This window comes from Cupressus sempervirens, chromosome 5 (genome assembly GCF_028749045.1).
Source record: "Cupressus sempervirens isolate cs-2001-9-10 chromosome 5, ASM2874904v1, whole genome shotgun sequence".
Classification (NCBI taxonomy): Eukaryota; Viridiplantae; Streptophyta; class Pinopsida; order Cupressales; family Cupressaceae; genus Cupressus; species Cupressus sempervirens.
Genome location: NC_143122.1, coordinates 174,635,101 through 174,648,948, shown reverse-complemented (window position 1 = coordinate 174,648,948; position 13,848 = coordinate 174,635,101).

The following is a 13,848-nucleotide window of genomic DNA, read 5'->3' as shown; positions in this document are numbered from 1 at the left end:
CTATAGGGGCTACAGCCTTTTCTCTTGTCTATGGCTCTAAGGCTACTCTCCCATTAGAAGTCAAGATACCTTCCTTGTGCATCTCCTTACATAGGTTAATAACCGATGAAGATCATAGAGCTATGCGAGTACAAGAACTGAAAACTTTGGATAAATGTCGCAAGGCTGCTTTTGATCACATGAGAGCTTATCAGAAGCACATGTCTACACAATATAACAAGAAGGTTCACCCCTGTGAGTTCCAAGTTGGTGAACTTTTTCTTAGAGAAAATCCCAAAAATCAATAGCATCAAGAATAGAAAGGAAAGTTTGAACCTAACTGGTTAGGCCTATACATTATCACAATAGTATTTGGGTTTGGTACTTATTAGTTTTCTACTTCAGAGGGTGAAGAACTTGCAAAGCCTATCAACATTCTACATTTGAAGAAGTTTTTTTCTTAGAGGCTTGCTACTTAGCTATCTTGTATATATCTATGATGCTAAAAAAATCCAAAAAAATCCAAAAATCATATATGATACTGAAAAAAAATCCTAAAAATCAAAATAAGTCTTGAAAAAAGATCATCTTAGTGAAAACCTAGTAATAGGAACTTTGATGTATCATCAAAAAAATAAAAAATATAAAATATAAAAATGTCAAGTGGTGAAAATTTGGAAACAGGCGCTACTTGAAACCCTCACACCTATGTCTATCAGTCTCAATCACTCATTTCGCTACACATTCCCTAGCTTGGAATTGTTTCTTGTCCTCTTCTCAGGGGCACAACTACTTAGTCTATTGAGGTATTCTTGTCCATTAAGGTTTCTTTAACAACTCATAAAATAGTGTTTATCAACACTACCCCCACCCACTTTGACATCAAATGTTTCTCAACACTTTTCAGATAGATTACCTACAACCGCTGATGTCGCGATATTCCTCACTTGAAGAAATGGTTAAGTTTCTTACACACATGCACTTAAACATGTAAATGACTGAGCTATGCTGAGCTTTATATATTTTGTGTGTTGTAAGTGACAATTTCTTTGTCATGTGTTCCCTCCCTAATAGTCTTTCGAGGATGTCATCGACTAGAAGACTGGGGGCATGGGGCATATTTTCTTGATTTCTGCTTGTGGGTATACTTTATTTGTCTATAGTGTTGTAAGCATTCATGATTGTCCTATTCAACACTTTGACTTATAAACGTATCATCCTTGATTGTTTTGTAAGAACACACTTGGGGTTTATCCCAGTGCTTATGCCTTGATATAGGCATAATCTTGCTAAATTAAACTTAGGGAATCTAATCACGTAGTTATCTTGACTTACATGTCTCTGATACTTAGATTGGATTTCCACATACCTATCTGATATTGATCATATTCATATCCTCTTAGTTATACTAGTGATGGTTGTATGATCTCATGATGTCCCTAATAAATGCTCAATGATGAAATTAAGAGTCTAAATGTTATGTTTTTCTTGCTAGTAAACCACTTTTCATATTAGTTTGCATTTTAGGTTCATGTCATTTTTAATCTAGTTGCACATTCCTACATGTGGGAAGAGCTCTCTCTTCATCTTTTTTTTTGTGGACATATCAGCTAGCTGCTTTCATCTTTCACTTCTTCATGTCTTTTCACCTCCTTAATCTTTCACTACATTTCTTTGCTATCCTATCATCATAAGGGGTTAATTCAAAAACATCACATACGATCTATCCAAGTGTCACATATTTTCACAAAAACATTTAAGTCTTTACTGTCCATATGAGAGATCAAAATCAATACACATGAGCATATACACATACATGAGCTGAAAACAAAAACTAAAACACCACATGAAAGCTAAAAAATGCATTTTGACACAAGTACACAAGAATATCAATAAATCTAGTATCTCATATATATATATATATATATCAAATGTGTCATGGTACATATACAAATATGGGATCCAAAATCTAGATATATGTCTCAAAAATACATGAGGTACAATCAAAACAAAGCTATCGCTCGACATCATGTCTGACTACCACCCTCTGTGGTTAGTGTTAGCCTTGGTGGAGGAGTCTGTCTCCTACCCAGTAGCTACACTACACCCTCTGATCTACCTGCTCACTCTGAATAGTCAGGAACACCCTGTCCTAGTGGTACCACACCCTTATAGGTGGCATAATAGTATGCAAGATGTGCACCATGATGTGCTACCTCTCACCTCGTAGTATCCTACTCTTGGTGTAGCTCATCTACTCATGCCTACTCATCCATCAGTTGCTAATCCCATACTATGATAGTCACTTGAGTTGCCTATAGCTCTACCTCCAAGGCACAGATCCTTGCACCCTGATCCTCTCCTCCTGCTGGCTGTTTTGTAGGTGCCTCTACCCTCATTGATCACTACCACCTTAGGGGCACCTCCTCCTCCTCACCATCATCATCATTAGACTCTAATGACTCCTCCTCCTCCTCCTACATCATCTACGCTCGTGTCCTCCTTTGCCCTGCTCTAGAGCTCTCCCCCTCCATCTACCTATCATCTCTCCCTCTCCCCCTCCCTCTCCCTCTGCCTCCTCCCCTACCACCTCTGCATCCCACTCCTACAGGTGCAACATCTAGATTTGTGAACTAAGGGAATGAGTGTCTCTGCATCTCATAAAGATACCCTAGATTTGCCCCTACATCTACCACATTTGGGTGATAATCCCAAGGAGTTGCCACTAGCACTGTTGTATCCTGAACTACTATATGATAGTCCAACATTGGTAGCCATCCCAATCCCTCATCTATGTGCATCCAAGCATAGGTGGTGGTCTCCACCAATATCACTTGCCACTCTACAAACTACCACCATACGTGACTGATCACAAACCGCTCCATAATGTTTGTGCTCTAACCCACCAGTGGTTTGCTATATCTAATATAGTTGAGCTCCCACGAGTCTGGCCATCTGCCACAATCCCAGTACAGTCTCCATGTGAATGAAGTTAGCTCATCAAACACATGTTAGTAGTAGTTTACATCTCCACTATGTCTCTCTGGGATGAACCCTTTGTACCCAAAAATGTAAGGCTAGTTACACTCTTGTGGCTGCACCTACAGTCAGATCAGAGCAATGTGCTCCTAAGCCTAGATCTGTGCTAACACTGCTCTGCATGCCCATGACCCACCCTCGTGGTATAGTATCTCATGGAGCTCATGGTACATATTTTCCAATATGGTAGGCCCCCATACCATCCTACATGGTTCAAAGATCAGATCATACACCAATTGACCCCATCCTAGTGGGAAGCCCTTCTGGCTTTAGTCTGTCACCAGGGCCTAGGCTACCAAAGAGCATAACAAGCTAGGAAAAGGATAATCATATCCATACTTAGTCATCAATCTCTCCCAACTCAAGTGACTATCCAGAATGGTCACATCTTGGAATAGCTCTTGAACTCGTGCTTGTCCCTCTGTCGAAGTTGTATCATAGTACACTTGTGCCATCATCAAACTTAACATCAGTACACCTGGCATCCAACATCAAAATTGCTAAATCAACAAACTACTAATCAAGAAACTTATCGAATCACCATGGCATGGAACTAGCAATATAAATGTCCTCCAAGGTAATAAAGGCCTCACCAGTTGGTAAGTGAAAGGTTTTATGCTTGATATGCCACCTCTCTGTCAGCACAGTCAACAAATTGTGGTTTGCCTAAATATGGGGCATCCGTACAACCCACCGAAATCCCATAGCTGCTAGAGTATTCTGCTCATCATCGCTCAAATGATCCACAAAGCACAAACCCACCACCCTAGGAGCTTTGATTTGTAATGTCAGGAATACCTCCTATCTAGGTAAAACATGCAACCATTAGTAATAGTCACATGAGAAAAAAAGAATTAAGAAAAGCATCAAAACCATTAGTGCAACACTTTTTACAATTAGTGTGTGACACAATTTTCTACAAAAGTGTCATGTGACACTTGTTTCTAAGCTATGTGACATAATTTTGTCATGTGATATTTTGCACCATTTCGTGCGACGTTTGGCTATAGCCACAACAACACCTTTCACTAAGCGGTGTGATACTGTTTTTGAAAAAAACTATCGCGCAATAGTATTTCAATGCCCATGCGATACTTTAAAATTATCACACAATTTTTTTTCCAAAAAACCCTTAAAACGTGTGAAAAAGCTCACAAAAGCTCAAAAAAGTGACAAAAAAGGTAATTACTTACCGACACCCCATATCGCTCTGGCCGGTTGTGCAACCGTCTATGCTCGAAATGGTGTCCATGAAGAGGAATGTTTGGTTGAGCCATGATGCTATGTGGACCACTCACAAAATCTCTCAAATAAAAAAAAGGCAAATGAATAGTGAAAATGACACTCAGACCCCTTTTATAGCCTCCAACCTCATTTTGACCTAATTTTCAAACTCCTCAAAATTGTATGAAAATTGTACCCCTAGCTAATTTTGATATCCAAGATCTATTTTCAGGATTGAAATCAAAATTTGAGTTCATCTTGATGGTCAAAATCACATTTTAAAATTTTGCCTTCTTCTAAGCAGTTAGCTAACCTTTTGAGGTCTAATCTCTAAATCATTGCTGGGGCATCTTCTCTTCTTCATATTCTCACCATTTCCAGGCTTCATATCTACTCAAATTCACCTCTTTCATATCTAACATCATCTTTCTACTAGATTTGACCTTAAAAAAAATTATGTTATATCCTTCATGGTCAACTCTAGTCAAACTAGGGCATTTTATCACTTTCTTATAGTTATTCTTGGGCTCTAATCATTTATCTATCATATCAGACATTGATATATCTCAATTTTCTCATGTCTAGCTAGTTTTTACATCCTCTTACCTCATTTCAATTTTGATCCCAAGGGGGCAAAAATACTTTATTGTTGATTGTTACAACTATCTATTTCTTAGGAGCATTTGTTTAACCTTATCACTTGCTCTCAATCTATTCACTTTGCTAGGTGTTAGAATTCTTTTCAGATCCTAACATCATCTTCCTAGTGTTCAGTACTACCACTATCAGGCTGTACATTCAGGACTTGCTATCTATTTCTACATTTCATTCTTCCGAATTAGATATCTATATCTACCACTGTCTACTTGGCTTCGATTTTCTTTGACATTATGTGTTCCCAGATTGATCATGCATTAGTCAAAGAGGGGAAAATGTAATCACCTAAAAATGGTCATCTAGACTATTCGCCCCCTTCTTAGCATTTTGGCTAATTTAAATTAATCACTTACCTAGGCCAAATTGCTAATAATCAATTAATTTGACTATAACCTATAGTTTGACTATGCTATGCTAAGTTCATTATTTGATTAAAAGAACATGTCCCCTTTTAATTAAATAAAAGACCCCATTCTTCTAACCCACTTAAAGTGCACACATAAAGTCCTTTTTTCTATTTTGCAATTAAAAGAAAAGGCTTTGTGACTTTTGTCTTATATGACAAGTCAACTTATATTCTATTAGTTGACTTGTGTGTGCCCATAGATTGCTCCTCTTTTCAAATTCCACCGTTGATCATCCACTGTCTTCATCTTGATCTCTACCATTGGTATGACTTTAAAAGGGAGAGAGCTTTCCCCACCAAAGGATCCATCTTTTGAGTATTGTTATGCTGCAAGTGTTCTAATAGGTTTCTTTGGAGCTTTATGGAGAACTTCTATTTCTTGTCTACATTCTCTCATACCATAGTATTTTAGCTTAGATTCATGTTGCATGTTAGTTGTAGATTCTATTTTGCAATAATCTATCTCACATAGCTTAATATTTGGATTGTAACAAACTCATACATGTTTTAGCATAGCTGCATTTTGCATTCTCATCTTAGCTTAGTTTCCATGCTTGCATTGCATTCTTGCATCTTGTCTTTGGAACCTCCCATTGCATGGTTTACTAGCAAGAAGAGTATTCCTAAGGCTCAGCTGAGAGCCCTTGAAGTTGAAATACACTCTCTTGCACTCCATGGATAGGGAGCTCTAAGCTGGCATCCAAGCATTCCAAACTCATGGAATCATTTGGATAGAAGGGTTCAAAGTGAGACACTTTTGAGTCTACAAATACTTCATGAGAATGAGGTCTTTATGGATATTGATGTCTGATTCACAAAGTGATAAGATAGATCTGATATCTTGATGTATGGAATTTGTCACTTCTATAATGGATGTATGTGTTTCATTTGTGGAATTTCCCAATAGATAAGGCACTAATCAGCTACATGATAAACTTGTTCTTACTGTTGGATATTTGGGGTTTTTTCTAAAATCAACATCATTTATCAAATATTTTTCCCTTTAATGTTGAAGAACTGTAAAGGATGCCCTCACTTAGCTTAGAAATTTCTTTGGTCATGTTACTAGCTATTCCATGTCCGAGATCTTTTCATAAGTATTAGAAGATTAAGGGTTTTATTTTCTTTGTTAGATTCAAGTCTATGTTTATGACAACTTGTACCATATAAATTAATTTGAGGTACACCTGCCTAGGTTTTGTAGAGCCTAAAGTAGAAGAAGGGTCTAGCCTTATAATTGGCTCTATGTTTGAAAGGATATGGTAAGGATGGGAAGTAGCTGCCCCTAGATGTATCATGTTCTCATTGGGGTAGTTTGAAATTTCATTGTTTCAAAACACCAACATATTACATTATAAGATTAAGAATATATATATGGTATAATGTCTTAAGAAAGAAGGTAGAAGAAAATGATATTAGATTGGAATATGTGAGTACTAAAGATCTAATTGTAGATATCTTTACTAAGCCCTTACCTTAAATGAATTTCATGATTATTTGAGAGGTATGCTTGGGGTTATGCCCCTAGCTACTTCATCATATATGATGGAGAGAGTGTATCAATTTAGTGGTATAGAACACTATTGTTAGACTAGACTAATTGTTGATGCTTCCCATATGACAGAGTGTCAATGATGCATTGGGTCATTGAGGACTCTTGGTATTTGGTATTTGGTAGTAAATAGTATTATTGGACACTTGAGCTAGTTGTAAATTAAAGAAATAATATTTTCATAATGATGCCTTTGTCATTGATGTCAATATGGGAGAGAATCCATGAAAAAATGCTCCTAAGCATGAATGTGGGAGAGCAATTTATTAGGGATATATAGAAATATTTATGAAAGAATGATGGAGGAATCTCTCTATGGGGGAGATATGTAGCATGAAGAATTTTGATTTATGGAAAGTTGTTTAATGTGAACAATTGTCACTAATCCTAAAGAAGAAGTTGTTTGGTAAACAACTCATGATACCAATCTAAGAAGATGTAGAACATAATAGTATTCTATAGGTTTTTATATTTTATTAATGAAGAGGATTTGAAACTATGAGAACAATAACAGCAACACCAGAATACTATTTGGTGTTCTTAGAACTTAAATGCTTTTCATGTATGTTGCCATCAATGCCAAAGGGGGAGATTGTTACCTTGAATGCTGATGGTATTCCTTTGGGGGAACATCATAAGAATTGGAGTGTATTGACATGTTGCATTCATGACTGTGTTTTTCATTGATATCAAAATAGCAGTACATTTGTGAAGACTAACATAGTAGTAGTCATAGATATTTGTTGTATGGACAAAGTTTTGATTGACTGATGATATATGGTCACAAAAATGTGCTATGCTATGTCTTGATGACATAGTTCAATGGCTAGAAAGTAAGTCAAAGATGTACATAGGTTGTATCTAATTTATAGAAAGTAGTACATAGACAAAGTGTGTGAGAAATGGTTTATGATGTTTGTAGTATATCTTCTAATAGAGAAATAATTTGGTGATTCATGGTCAGCTAGTGATATAAGACAATCTGATAGTGATATCAGTGAATGCACAAGGCCTAGTATCACACATGTGAGAAGTTCTATAGACTATGAGCTAAGAGTGCTATTGTAATTGATAAATTATTAATTATCTTATTATAATTAATTTGGAAAATTTCAAGGCTGACTCAAGGAATTATTTTGAAGATGCAGCATAAAGGAAAGATGTTTCCTTTATTTTTCATAATCATTGAATGTGTTGAATAAGTGTAACATCAGAAACGTAGCACAGTATTTCGTAAATGTGAGTAAGTGGTCCAAGGGATTATTAGATATGACATTTGGGATCTATTTACAAGATTAGAAGGAGTAGAAGTCTAGTTGACCAGATAGAGAAAGATGAAGGAGATGTACCATATATTTCTATTATTCTTCAAAGTGTAATATGGAGATCATTGGATAGTGGTCTCATTGATCTTACCCTTAAAGGTGTTTGGACAATGGGTCCATCTACCTTATAAAACTCATATTAGGGTTTGCACAACTCCTAACAAGTTGGAATCTCCTAACAAGAATTTAAAGTCTCCTAATAGGGACTCATATGTACTAAATGTACTTCATAGACTCCTAACATGGTCCATCCTTTAACAAGGAATATTTATATTAGTTTATTAGTATGTCATCTTGTGGATACCATCCCCACTAGGGTTTTCCCTCTAATCAAGAATTCCCTAGTTAACATATCTGGTGTCTTTGTGCATGAGTATCTTGTTATGGTTTCTGATTATATTTCTCATATGGTTAAGATTTATTAAGTTTGATAATTGTGATAATAGATAAATAAATGATTCACCTCCCACCCTTGTGCCTCTCAATTATATTGGTAGACTATATATACTAATAGTACCATCCCCACTAGGGTTTTCCCTCTAATCAAGGGTTTCCCTAGTTAACATATCTAGTGTTAATTATGCATGAGTGTCTTGTTGTGGTTTTTTATTATATTGCTTGTATGGTTAAAGTTTATTAAGATTGATGTTTTTGATATTAATTGGATAATTGATTCACCCTCCCTCCCAACAAACATCTCAATTATATTGGTGGACTATATATTCTAACAAAGGGTTTAAAACAATAATATATAAACAAACACAAAAAGAAAAAGATACACAAAAGAGAAGGGTTACTACCAAACAAACCAAATCAACTAGTGAAGAGACCTTGACCACTAATGTCTCACCCACTAATATCAAATTTGAAATAATATTATTATAAGTTAATGATGAAATAATAAATGCAATTGTATCATCATTAATAACATAGTGTCATGATCTATTCCTATGAAAAAGAGAAGTGATTACCCCATTTTGTAAGGTAGCCACCCCACTATGAACCATAGGAAGACCATCTCATAAAATATGTGATTTATTAGTGTAATGGGGTCACAACTCACTAGTTAAGCCACCAAAATTCCATGCATAAATCAATGTCCTTGTATCACCATGGCATGGTCCAAAAAAAAATGCATTACTTGTGTATTTAACTTAGGATTTTTTTAATGTATTACAAATTTACGGGATTAATCATATAATTTGAATGTATTACCTTTGTATGTGACTTAGCATATTTTTTTAAATAAGTTACCCATGTATGGGATTTAGAATATTCCTTTTAATGCATTATCCATTTTTGGGATTTGGAATATATTGTAAAATGTGAAAAAGCTATATACAAAAGAGGGTGTATATATGACCCCAACCTTATCATGTCTGTATAACGAACATGATAGGGAATAAATAAGTTACCTACTTTATGTAACAAGAAGATATCTTTAAGGAAAAAATATGTACTATATTCATAGTGAAGGGCATTAGGCCTTACAATTGAAGAAATTAAAGAGTCATAGAAATGATATATCAGTTATGGAAAGAGTATATTCAATTGGGTAAAATATTGAATAAAAAGAATCTACCTAATACAAGTGCCTAAAGAAGATAACTTCTTCAAGAAGAGGGAAAAAAATTCCTCTATCTAGCCCAAAATTTTCAAAGTGGATAGGAAGTTTTGATGAAGGATAGAAACTTTAACCCAAATCAATGGAAAGTATTTAATATAGAGATATTGTTGCTTTTAAAAAATTAGGTGATATTTTAGAACATACACGTATTGCAAAAGGTATAGTCCATGCAGTAAAGACATGAGTCTTTATAAGACAAAAACAATATATTTTTAAAAGAAAAAGAAGAAAAAAAAGTGTTGACCTTGGGTACCAATAGAGGACATGCCAAAAGGGAATACACTAGATACATTTAAGCATCACACATCATTAATAATATAGGAAAAACAACACCTTAGGTCTATCCATATTAAAAAAAAGGTCCAACTACAACACAACCACCAATCATAATCTATATTATCTAAGATTATCATGGGACAAACCCCCATACTAGCTACATTTCTTACACAAAACAATAACAAAGGACCCATGTGATCTCTTTAATAATAACAAAAAACACCTATTCACTAGAAGTAAATAAATAAAGCACACACATCCTCAAAAGGCATAGAAACAAAACTTGGCCATTAGGTAGCCTATCATTGCTTCACCATCATAAGCAGAAATTTGAAGCCAACAAGACCATCTATTTGAGTAAAAATTCCTAAACATGTTCTTCCCTTATGCATACTCACTTCCCACCTCAATAGAAGAAATAGGGGGAAAGATCACAATACCATTGAAACATCTATCAAGAAGGCAATCAATATTCTACACTAGAAGTCTATGTCTCATCTCACAACTTAATCACTCTTAAAAAACCAAAAAACTTGAATTGGAATCTAAGAAAATTCTCAATCATATTGATACCTTACCCCCAAAAGACATGGGGGTAGCCACAGTCGTTCTAGTCCCTTCAAACTCAACCCAAGAGGAAAAATCAACCCAAGAGATGGTATAGGGGCTCACCTCAATCTCAAAGGTTCATGAGGAAGAAAAGAAAAAATACTTCCCTCTAGCACTTCCAAAATTAGAACACACATAGAGCCAGTCCACAAGCACTTGGACATTCCAAGTCGTCCTAGTAGTTAGCTTCAAAATGAAGGTGGAGAGGAGGGAATATAAAAATAAAACCACTTCAAAATCTTCCCACTAGTCTAACAAAGAAAATAGATGAAACTTTCACCAAAAATAAATCCAATGCATTATATCACCCCCTCAATATATTATACCTTCACCTTTATAAGAATTAAGAACTAAAGAGACGTGATGCTAAAGAAACCTAGAGACTTTAAATCCTTCTAATGGATCTAACAAGGCCTAAGGAGGAACTTCACCTCAATAGAAGCAATTGGGGGAATGCAAGTGAGAAAGCATAGAGAGCTTCCAAAGATGAAAATAATAAGATAACAACCTCCATAAGGGAAATAAATCCCATACCTAAAATTTTACCAAAAGGAGTAGTAAAGAACAAAGGGTGGAACCTCCTAAACCCATAAGTCATACCACCACTCTTTATTCAAAGACTCAAAAAAAAAAAATACACAAGGTACCCCAAAATTAAGGGTATCTCCTAATACAAATCCTCCCAAGTCTTAAATGGGAAGACAACAAAATAAGAGTGAGGTCCCCCCTAGAGACCACTAACTTGACAACTGTTGATAGTTGACATTAGAAAAATTTGGGTAAGACATAACCCTACAACCATCTCTAGATTTCCAATTGCTAGGAATATGGTACACATCTAACCATTAACACCTGATCAAATAGGTGATCAAAGTAAAGAGAAAGTTATAGGAAGGAAAAACCTAGATCACCCCATAACCAAGCTCGCTCTTCTCCAAATCTTCCACCTACTAAAATTAAAAACCTCATACTCTATGCAATTTTGAAAGAATCCAACAAAATCTACACAACCAACAAACCATCTAGATTTGCATCCTTAGACACTCCACTTCCACTAGTGAATTTACCCATGTTGGAAGCCCTAGTCATTCCTAGTCTGCCACTTTTTCCATTCAGAATGCCTCCCACTCTATTGCCCATTGTGTATGCTAATTATGGCCTCTAAATTAACCACACTTCAACATGACCCTTATATGTTAAATTCATCCTAAAATGAACATGGGATTGTTAATCTAGAATGATCTAACAAACTGATCTATTGGCTTCTAACTATTTGGATTTTTCCACCCACTCTCAGAGTTGAGAGATCAGCAACCAAACCACTAGTATGAAGGATTTTAATCTATATGAAATGTAAAATTTAAGCTAGATGTATGCAAGTTATTCTAAGAATATAAAGAAAAACTTTATCTAGATGTATGCATGATTAATCTATATGAGATTACAAATATGAAAGCAATAAGTAATCAATAAAAGCTTTGAATGCAAATGATAATAAAAATTATTGATTCAAAAATTTGGCATTAGTTCAATACTATTCATGTGCATATCTCAAATGAGAGGTTGAGGGTTTCTTAAATAGAATCCTAGAGTTTGATCAATGGTTAGGATCAAACTGAATGAATACTTGAGATTGAAGATGACATTCAGTTAGAATAGAACATTCCCTTATGAAAAGAGAGTTAACTAATCTCATTCCTTTTTCAATTCCATTTTACTCAATTTTCTCTATTTTTGAACTAAAGAAGAGAATTTGAATAAGATATTTGATTTAACAAAATTGAATATGACCTCCTAAATGAATACTATAATTAAATTAGTAATTAAATTCAATAATTAGAATGAGATGCATTAATTAAATCAAATATATTTAATTCCTCGTATGTGTTAGCCAAATGGGGTATAAGTGGACACCTTTTTATTGAAATTAGGAAAACTTAAACTTGGATGAGACATTTGAGGGTCATCCACTAAAAATGACAAGATGTATAAAATTTATAAATTCTAGTACTCTAAATCTTGTTTCTAAACTACTAGAATTCTTACAAAATGGATAATATTAGGTGCTTCAAACCCTATGCATGCAAAAAATAGTCTTTGATTTTTTTAGAAGACAACATAGTTATTTTCCTATACAAAACAAAAGATCACATTATATTTAGTATCTTGTGTATCCCTTTGGTAGGATGATAGTTAATAGTCATATGTAGAAGTTGTGTATTTTTTTGTAATTTTATGATGAGCATTTTCTTTATTATCAATTATTGAACTAACTACATCCTAAAATTCTAGTACTTATTCATCTATTGAGTATAACATGCATTAAAATAATCAAAATTTTATTTTATTTTTTTAAAGTGCATAGATTCAAGTGTAGAATAATAATATATAATTTATTTTAAAAAAATTATTTAAAAAATGGTAGACATATGCCTATGAGGAATATCAAGGAATTGGTAAAAGTAATTAAAGTTTACAATGTTAATGTTGTCCAAAAAAAGAAAAAATTATATAGTTTGAAAGTTAAGAAGATGTGTAAGATTATGGTGGTGATTTTAGAGATACCCACTTCACCATTAGAAAACCTGATGAAGGTAAAGACAATAATTCATCTTAGAAGATGAAAAAATGTCTAAAGGAAAGAAATTGGAGGGAAAATAGTTTTGCAAGCCTTTGGGTTGTTTCCCTATGCTATCACCAAGCCATAAACCAATTAGGTTTCTAGGATTCAAATAACCCAATAAGGATATGAAATGAAAATTTTCATTCAAAACCTAATTGGGTTTTGAAGAAGTAATAATTACTTCTTTAAAACATGATCTAGTTTTGAAGAACTAAAAGTAGGCTTCACTCTGAAGGCCATAACTTTCACATACAAAGTTTGAACGACTTCGTTCAAAATGCCTTGGAAATATATTGAAGAGATGAAAAAGATGATGTATATGAATAAATCCTACATCATTAAATTTTATTTTTCATCAATTTTAAGTAAGCATAATCTAAAACAAGTTATCATTGTTTTCCAAATGCATAATCAATAGGTAAAAATGAATGCTAGTATAGTGTTAATTCTCTCTCTCTCTCTCTCTCTTACATACACACAATCACTCACTATATATATATAACTTTTCCTAACCTCTCACATTCTTTAACT